This window comes from Dasypus novemcinctus, chromosome 22 (genome assembly GCF_030445035.2).
Source record: "Dasypus novemcinctus isolate mDasNov1 chromosome 22, mDasNov1.1.hap2, whole genome shotgun sequence".
Lineage (NCBI taxonomy): Eukaryota > Metazoa > Chordata > Mammalia > Cingulata > Dasypodidae > Dasypus > Dasypus novemcinctus.
Window position 1 is genome coordinate 1,648,292 of NC_080694.1, and position 9,887 is coordinate 1,658,178.

The following is a 9,887-nucleotide window of genomic DNA, read 5'->3' on the forward strand; positions in this document are numbered from 1 at the left end:
GCCTGCGCCCGCCCGACTCCACGTGGGGCCCAGACTTAACGCTGCGCAGGCGGGACGCGGGGGTCCCGAGGGCGGGCGAGCGCTCCCCGCAGCCCCCCGTGCGCCCCGACACCGCGTCCCTCCTGCCCTCGGGCTCGCAGGGGTGCCGCGGGAGCGCGCAGCAGGTCCGCGGGGCGCGCGCCCAACCGCCGCCAGCTGTTAAAGGGGCCGCCGCACGGGGGCGGGCGGGACTCGAGGGCCTGAGACCCCGAGGGCCAATCAGGTCTGGACCGGTTCCCCGACTCCGCCCCTGAAGGGGCGTGACCACCTCCCTGACGGACAGCGCCCAGCAGCCAATCGACGCGCGGTCCGGCTGGCGCTAAGGAGGGCGATCTCCCCCTAAAAAGGGCGATCTCCCCCTACGCCGTGTGGGCGGCTCCTGACTGGTGGGCAGGGGATCCCCGCAAGTGGGGGTGTCCCCACCCACAGTGCACCAGAGGCGGCCTGGGCCCGGGCGTGGGTCACCGAGGCCGGCTGCTTGGAGCTGCTGGAAGCGCGGTGTGAGGGGCCTCTGGCCCGGTGCAGCCGAGCCCGGCCCCGAGCGAGGCTGTCGTCCCTGCTCCTTTCTCCTGGAGCTGGGGGCTGGCTCCTCTGAGGAGCCTGAGGAGTGCTGGCCCCTGGCCTGCGTTCTGGGGAGAATTTATTTCCCAAATTTATTTTATTCGTACATGTTAAAAAATCATACAATACATCCAAAGAATACAAGCAACGGTTATTTGGTATATCGGAGTTGTGCGGGCGTCACTTCATCAGTAGGAGTGCGTTATCATTATTTCAATAATAAAAATAAGCAAAAAACAGACTTCTTCATCCCTCTCTCTGTTCCCCTGCCTTACAGAGCTGCTATTTCTGGCCATTCTAGCACAATTATTTATTTATTTAGTCGTTTTATTCAGAAATGTTCACATACCATAACATCTACCTTAAGTGTAGAGTCAGTGGCTTTTAGTATAATCCCAATGTTGTGCATTCATCATCACAAAAACTCTTAGAATTATTTCATTACTCCACACTCCTTAGCATGCCTTCCCTAGCCGTCCATAACCACTAATGAAAGGTCATCTTTATAAATTTATTTATATTTACATTTTATATCAATGGAATCATAAAATATCTTTTTACCTTTATTTTGTACATTTAATAATTGAAAATATAAACAATAAATAATTAAAAAAATACAGTTGAATAAAAGCATACATTTCTCAAATGTACTGAATACATATAAATTTTTTTGAATCATATAATATGTTACACAATGTATTTGGTTCATAGTAATGCAATCATACAGTATTTGTCCTTTTGTGTCTGGCATGCTACACTCAACATGTCCTCCAGGTTCCTCCATGCTGTCAAATATTTTATAACTTCATTTCTCCTTGCAGCTGCATAATATTCCATCGTGTGTATATACCACAGTTTCTTTATCCATTCATAGGTAGATAGATACTGGGTTTGTTTCCAACTTCTGGCAAGTTTGGATAATGCCTCTATGAATATAGGTGTGCAGATGTGGTTCACACCACTGCCCGCAGTCCTTCTTGGTACTTTCTTTAAGCATGCACATACCCGCTGTATTAGTCAGCCAAAGAGGTGAATATCTGGGGCTTCTCCTGGCTTCTAGAGGAAATCTCATTCTGAATGGGAGTTTCTAGCAAGGGTCTTCCAGCAGCCATTTTGGGGGCACCGAAGGACATGTGTTTAATGGTGGCAGCTTCCTGCCAGGTTCCAGATCCACTATCAATTCCCTGTTTTACTAGACTGCCTCAGATTGCCACATGTGCAGCCTTAAAACCAAGGAGCCAAAAGCCATACTGAAGCCCTAACTCAGATGGAACCAATTGTGTTTCAGAAGCAGTGCTGGTTAGCATAGATTTTGGATAAAGAGTGTTACATGGTAAAATGACTATGTGAACAGAGAAGAAAGGAGAAAAAGTTTTGACCTACTTCCCCATATTCATTGTCACATGACAGAACACAGCCGTGTTCAGTATATCGTAGCAGTGTTTCAGACTCAGTTCAGGTCATCGTCAACATTATTCAATTATTCTGTTAGTGAGATGTCCCTAATTCCACAGAAATCTGAAACATTTTTTATGCACAGGGACTATTTTTTTATAATTTTTTTTTAATTTTTAAAGAAGTTTAGATTACATAAATGTTACATAAAAATATAAGGAATTCCAATATGCCCCACTCTGTTCACCTCCCATATTTTCCCACATTAACAGCATCCTTCACTAGTGTGGTACATTTGTTAAAGTTGATGAACCCATACTGAAGAAGTGCTGCTTTCCATGTGCTAAAGTTTACAGTATAGTTTACACTTTGTCCTGCATAATTTTGTAGGTTATGACAAAATATACAATGGCCTGTATTCATCACTGCAGTGCCATGTAGGACAATACCAATGTCCCAAAAATGGCCCCAAATTCCACCTATTCTTCCCTCTCCCATCTCCAGAAACTTTGGTGGCTGCTGCCTTTACATCAATGAAAAGAGCTCTTCAATTGCTAGACTAATAAGTCTTAGTAGAATAATAATGAGTCTATTTTAGTCCATTTTTCATTCAATACCAATCAAAATTCCAACAGCCTATTTTACAGAACTAGAAAAGGCAATTACGTAATTCAATTGGAAGGGAAAGTATATGTGAGAAACCAAAAGCATTCTAAAAAAGAAGAGAGAAGGGGAATTACTTTGTCTGACCTTGAAACATTACAAAGCTACAGTTGTCAAACAGCATGATACTGGCATACAGGTAGGCACATCAATCAGTGGAAGAGAATTGAAAGTCCAGAAATAAACCATCACCTCTATGGCCAAGTGGTTTTTGACAAACCTACCAAATCCATGTTAATGAAACAAAACAGTCTCAGCAACAAATGGTGCTGGGAGAACTGGAAATCTATAATCAAAAGAATGAAAGAGGACCCCTATCTCACTCCCTATACAAGAAGCAACTCAAAATGGATTAAAGACCTAAATATAAAAGACAGGCAATAAAACTACTAGAAGAAAATGTAAGGAAACATCTTCAAGACCTAGTGATCAGTGGTAGTTTCTTGGACCTTACATCCAAAGCACACACAAAAGAAATCATAGATAAGTAGGACCTCCTCAACATTAAACACTTTTGCACCTCAAAGAACTTTGTCAAAAGGGTGAAAAGGGAGCTGACTTAATGGGAGAAAATATTTGGAAATCACATGTCTGATAAGCATTTAATCTCCAGGATATATAAAGAGAGGTTACAACTCAACAATTAAAAGACAAGTGACCCAATTAAAAAATGGGCAAAAGATTTGAATTGACATGTGTCCAAAAAAGAAATACAAATGGCAAAAAAAAAAAACCACATGAAAAAATGCTCAACATCACTAATAATTAGGAAAATGCAACTCAAAACTACAATAAGGTATCATTTCACACCTATCAGAATGGCCAGTATTAAAAAGACAGAGAACTAATGTCTTGGAGAGGATGTGGAGATAGGAACACTTATTCATAAGTGGGAATACAGAGTGGTACAGCCACTGTGGAGGACTGCTTGGCAGTTCCTAAAGAAGTTGAATATAGGGAAGCAGACTTGGCCCAATGGATAGGGTGTCCGCCTACCACATGGGAGGTTGGCAGTTCAAACCCTGGGCCTCCTTGACCCTTGTGGATCTGGCCCACATGCAGTGCTGATGCATGCAAGGAGTGCCCTGCCATGCAGGGGTGCCCCCCCATGTAGGGGAGCCCCATGCACAAGGAGTACACCCCATGTGCAAGGAGTGTGCCCTGTAAGGAGAGCTGCCCAGCATGAAAGAAAGTGCAGCCTGCTCAGAAATGGCACTGCACACACATGGAGAACTGATGCAGCAAGATGATGCAACAAAAAGAGACACAGATTCCCATGCCACTGACAACAACAGAAGCAGACAAAGAAGAACATGCAGCAAATAGACACAGAGAACAGACAACTGGGGGGGTGGGGGGAAGGAGAGAGAAACAAATTAAAAAAGAAGAAAGCATCAAATGGACTATTATTCCATCATAAAAAGAAAAAGAAGTCCTGATTCATGTGACAGCAGAGAGAACCTTGAAGACAGCATGTTGAGAGAATTAAGCCAGAAACAGGTGGACAAATCTTATATGATCTCACTAATATGAAATAATTAGAATAAGGGAACACAGAATGGGGAATCCTTTATTTTACTCATGATGGTTCTATAAACCCACGACTTGTGAAAAATTCAGGATCTATCAATTACTGAATTCCTAAATAACTTCCACAGTTATAGGTATCTGTAACAAAGGCACAGCACTTTCTGGTATCAAATACGCCAAGGCTGATACTATAAATATTTCAAAACTGGTTGTTTTAAGGATTGGAAACTTATTGCCTCAGGTTTGGAAGCTAGAATTCCAAAATAAAGATCTCAACAGAACACACCTTCTCCCTGACATTGCAATATTCTGCTGCTGCTTCCTGCAGTACCTGGGGTTCCTTATCTGGAATCTCTGCCTCTATCACATGGTTCCACCTTTTCTCTTTTGTGACTTCTGGCTTCCCTGATTTGGGGCTTTCACTGATTTTCCATGTCTGAGTTTCCTTTGTTTGTAAAGACTCCAATCTTGTGGCTTAAGGGCCAGCCTGATTCTACTTTGCCACATCTAAAGAGGAATCTTCAAATGAATTGTGATGAGCACCTAACTTAACCTTTAAAAAAAAAAGTGCCCCTAAGTTCCAGCTCACAGGTAGGCCATCAACAGCTTATGTGAGGTGCACAAATGAACAATCCTTGGGAATAATGTAATGCACCAGCACCTTTTAAATAAAGATCTCAGGATTTGTAGCTTACAGAATCAGAGACTGTTTTATCTCTTTCCTGGGTGAAAGGCTTGTTCTGCTGGTGACTGGAGAGTAGCTTTGAAGGACTCTGAGGAAAGACAAAAGGGCAGGTGTAAATTTTTAACTGACCCTTTACAATAAGCTGGAATGCTCTCAACTATGTATTGGTTTGGTAGTTAGGTGTTGCTGTTAGCAAAAAGAATGGGGGTGAGGGGCCCAGGTGGACCACAGGTCCTTCAGTAAACTTGCTTTGTTTAGCCAGTGGCCTTTTAAAGTAAATTGAACCTGGCACTGGCAAAGTTGAAACAAACTATCATGCAAAATATTGTACAAACAAATGTTATCATCTTATTGCTGGGAGTGTGTCACCTAAGGTCAGGGATGGAAGCCAGTGGTTTTATTCCTGCCTTTTGGTAAGTTACTATTTTGTTTTTTGTTTTTGTTTTTGTTTTTTAATTTTATTTTATTGACTTTGTAATAATATTACATTAAAAATATAAAAATACGGAACGCTTCACGAATTTGCGTGTCATCCTTGCGCAGGGGCCATGCTAATCTTCTCTGTATCGTTCCAATTTTAGTATATGTGCTGCTGAAGCAAGCACAGTTACTATTTTGTTGTAGAGCTTGCCTTTCATCTGGGAGAACTTCTAGGCCCAGCTCCTTAGATACAGCCTGACTCTGCCAGTTGTCTAATCTCTAGAACTGTAAAAATGAGCTGTTATGCATGGGTGAGAGAAGAGAAGGGATCTGTATGAGGGTATGGCAGCATGTACTTGGCCTTTCAGCCTTGATAAAAATCAGGGGCTTTAGGGACACACCCCACCCCCAGGAAAACAGCCAAGAAATTGGATTCTAAAATTAAACTGGAAAAGAAAACAAGAAGTTGCTATAAAATAGTTCTATGGTGTTATATATTTCAGAATCCCAACAAGAAATATGAATATTTCTAATTCTAATCCTGTGATTTTTTGAGAAAACTCTTAATATTTAAAATTTGAATTTTTAAAAAGATTTTTTGCACATATAACTTGTGGCCTATTACAACCAGTTGATCCTTGTTCAAAATGTGTTCCATAGACCAGAAGCCTCACCAAATTCTGAGAGATTGTAGAAACACCTCACCCCAGACTTTTGAATCATAATAGGAAGTTTCCCCAGGTGATGTGCTGCAATCTGTGGGGGTGAACTGAGAGCCTGAGGGGAGGTGACAGGAGCTGAAGAAAGATACATAGAGACAAAGACAAGATTAGAGGGGATCAGGTGGGCCAGGGCTAGCTGATGGCAAAGCCAAGGCCCCGAGGTGGCACCACAAGCTTTATTTAAAGCAGTTAAGGGAAGCGGGCTTGGCCCAGTGGTTAGGGCATCTGTCTACCACATGGGAGGTCCGCAGTTCAAACCCTGGGCCTCCTTGACCCATATGGAGCTGGCCCACGTGCAGTGGTGATGTGCACAAGGAGCGCCCTGGCACGCAAGGGTGTCCCCGCATAGGGGAGCCCCACATGCAAGGAGTGCACCCTATAAGGAGAGCTGCCCAGTGCAAAAGAAAGTTCAGCCTGCCCAGGAATTGCACTGCACACACAGAGCTGACACAACAAGATGACACAACAAAAAGAAACACAGATTCCCGTGCTGCTGACAACAGAAGTGGACAAAGAAGAACAGGAAGCAAATAGACTTAGGGAACAGACAACTGGGGTGGGGGAGGAAGGGGAGAGAAAAAATAAAATAAATAAATCTTTAAAACAATAATAAAGCAGTTAACTAGGTCATTGTTCTCAGAGCAGGGACTATCAGGCAGGAAGTTCTTTGAGGAGGGTGTTCTTAGAGTTCCTTCTTATCAGAACATCAGTTCCTTTCTGCTTACTTGCAGGTACAGACATGTTTGACCACACCCCCACCTCTCTGCACACATTGACCCTCCCTCACAACGTGGCTTGAGCCCCGCACATTACTTCAGGGGCCCCTACATGATTCACATGCATATTAAAATTTGAGAAGTACAGTCCTCTATGTTTTTGTGCTAAAAATCTCACATGGATGCTATCCATCAGCCCTCAGAAGCATTTAACAATCCACCTCAAGGCTGAGATTTTTGTATAAAAGGGGCCTGAACCTCTGTTAGAGGTTTCTCCCTTACAAGGTGTTTAATAATGAACTGATCACACTGTTTACAAGGGCTAACAGTGACTTGAATTCCTGTGACCTACAACAGCCCCCATCCAGAGCCTACGTGTTCAGATACAGTTCATTTACCCACCAGAATAGACAAAGGAGCCACGTGACACCACCAACCCCTCCCACACTCCTAGAACTCACTACCACTAGCAGACCACCCCCCTGGCCATCCCTATTGGCCCTCGGTCTTACCCAAGCCCCACCCCTTCCCATTGGCTAAGCATGTTCCTGCCTATAGATGTACTGTATAGATTCATGACCCCCTCTGCCAAATGCGGGCTGAAGTCTCTCTCCAGTCCCCTCCATTGGGAGAGCTTCCCAATCAACTTACTGCCTGCAATCCTGTCAGTCTCTATGTTTCAGTGAGCACCATTTTTTTCTCTAACAACCTCCATCAAAGGATGAAAAGGATGAGCTAGCATATAAAAATAGCATCTAGCTTCTTAAATACTTAATTGGTGTGTAATAAATATTAGCTATCCCTATTGCTAATTAATATTCTCTGTCTCTAAAAAAATTTGGTGAAAATCCCCAATCATGAATGTATATTTAAATCAATGATACTTTGCTCCCTAATAATTTAAAAGTTGAAATGATATTTTAAATGGGATATTTTTTGACAGTAAAACTAATCTGAAATATTATGAAACTAATCAGTGGAATTGCACAAATTATATCTTTAAAAAGTGAAACCCATGCCTATCTCGTACTTGGGAGAATGTTTACCATGCTTATGTCAAACAATAAGAATACATTTTTTGTGTGTGGAAATGAGTTCATTTAAACTTCTTATTTAAACTAGCTTCCTCCTATTCATAAGTGTGAATTCTGTGAGAGCTTATTGGTTTTTTGCTCCCATCATCATGGTAGGAAATAGTTAATGTAAGTACTTTGGTTTGAGAAGTCTAGTTTCTTATTTTTATTTTTCTGAGCTTGGTTGAAAGTATAGTTTTATAATTGGAGTGAAGGAGGAGGATACTCTTATATACACTGTGATGTAAGGACATTGTGAGAAGAAGTGCCCTGAATTGGACAAAACTTTCTGAACAACAGCAACAACAATAGTAGCTAGCCATCATTTAGTGTGTGCTTACTCTACTCTTGTCACTTTGTGGTTGAGGAAATTGAGGCACAGGAGTTGTAAGTCATTCAAGGTCACATGACTGGTGGGTGTAGGAGCTGGGACTTGAATCCAGGCAGTCAGGGTTCAGTTTGCTCCTCAGTGCCTCCTGAATGCATCATTTTGAGTTGCTCCTCATAGTGGTACAGGAGACCCTGAGCCCAAGGATGTTTCTGTGCTCTCTGGGCAGGCAGCCAGGTGCACATAAGGGTGAGTTTTCACATGCAGAAGTGAGAGGATTACAAGGGCTTCCATTTCTTCATGGGTGTGTGGTGCTCCTCGGTGTGCAGCTACTCAGCCCCATGGAGAAGGAGAGGGCAGGCTTCCTCAAAAGTCCAGGAGGCTCTCTTCCTAGAGGAGCCCACACCAAAGCTTGATGTGTTTCCGTCCTTCTCTCCCATTTCTCAGCAAGTTCTGTTCTTTCCCCCAATCTCCCAATAAATTCTTTTTACTGGCCTAAAAATAAATGCCAGGAGAAGAATCAGTATTTCAGATTGGAAAGGGCCCTTCAGGGAGCCCTGGTGCTTAAGATCCCATCCTTGCATGCCTTTCTGGACCATCTGACATTGCATTTGTTCAGGAATTTCTACAACATTAAACCAAGTAATAGGAGATAATTTTAGGATTCAGGTGTTAGTTCCACTGATTTTGAAACCTCTTCATCCTGTTGTGTCAACTTCCTCAATGGGAGAATATAGGTGGTACTGACTGAGCATTTTAGGAATTGTCAGCATAAGTTACTTCCCTCACCAAAGTCTATTCCCACATGTTGGAGCAAGAAGGCTGTTGACATCTGCCAGGGTTCAGGCTTCCTGGGTTCCTCTCTTCCTGGGCTCATTTCTCTCTGGGCTCAGCTGCTCTACTCCTCTGTGTGCTTACTTCCCAGGCTCCAGCTCAAAACTCCAACTTTCTCTTCTGCCATGTCATTTTCTCTGTGAGTCTCTACCCACCAAGAGGGTGGGACTCAATGTTGTACTGACAATCAAAGCCTTAATTATTACTTAATCAAGTAACAGTAAAACCTCTGAATCCAATCCAATCTAATATGCCCAGAGAAACAGACCAGTTCACAAACATAATTCAATATCTATTTTTGGAATTCATAAACAATATCAAACTGCTATACTACCTAAGATTACAGTGGATAAATGGACACTGTAATTATTACCTAGACATGCCATTTACAAATGACCTACAATTTATATCCTTTAAAACAGAAGTCTCCAATCAATAGAATACTCACTGAGATTGCTCACAAAAAGCAGCTACTTTCACTGAGCCCATGGAGGGTGTCGGGGGGGGGAAACAAATTAATCTCTTAGTGTCTGGTCCTTATCAGTTTTTAAGTATAGAATTACAATATGACCCAGCAATCCCTCCAATAGGCATATATGCAACAGTATTGAAAGCAGGGACTCAAACCGATATCTTCACACTAGTGTGTTCACAATTGCCAGAAGATACTATCAACCAACTGTCCATCAACCAATGTATGGGTAAACAAAATGTGGCATATACATATACACCCAAATGCAAGGTGTTAATAAGAGGGTGATATACTGGAAAAAAATACACTCTAATATAAAATATGGCCTACTGTTAATACTACAGTTATAATACTCTTCTATCAATTGTAACAAAGTACCACACTAATGCAATGTGCTAATAATAGAGGGGGTATAAGGGAAGACTGTATTTGTTACATGATTTTTCTGA

General features: G+C 42.4%; 1 non-coding gene across 1 annotated transcript; it reads right to left on the minus strand.

Moving 5' to 3' along the window:
* Nucleotides 1–5,371: 5,371 nt before the first annotated feature.
* LOC111761536 (U6 spliceosomal RNA) lies at nt 5,372–5,478 on the minus strand. Its single transcript, XR_002794876.1, has one exon. It is a non-coding gene; the product is annotated as a U6 spliceosomal RNA (small nuclear RNA).
* Nucleotides 5,479–9,887: the final 4,409 nt, after the last annotated feature.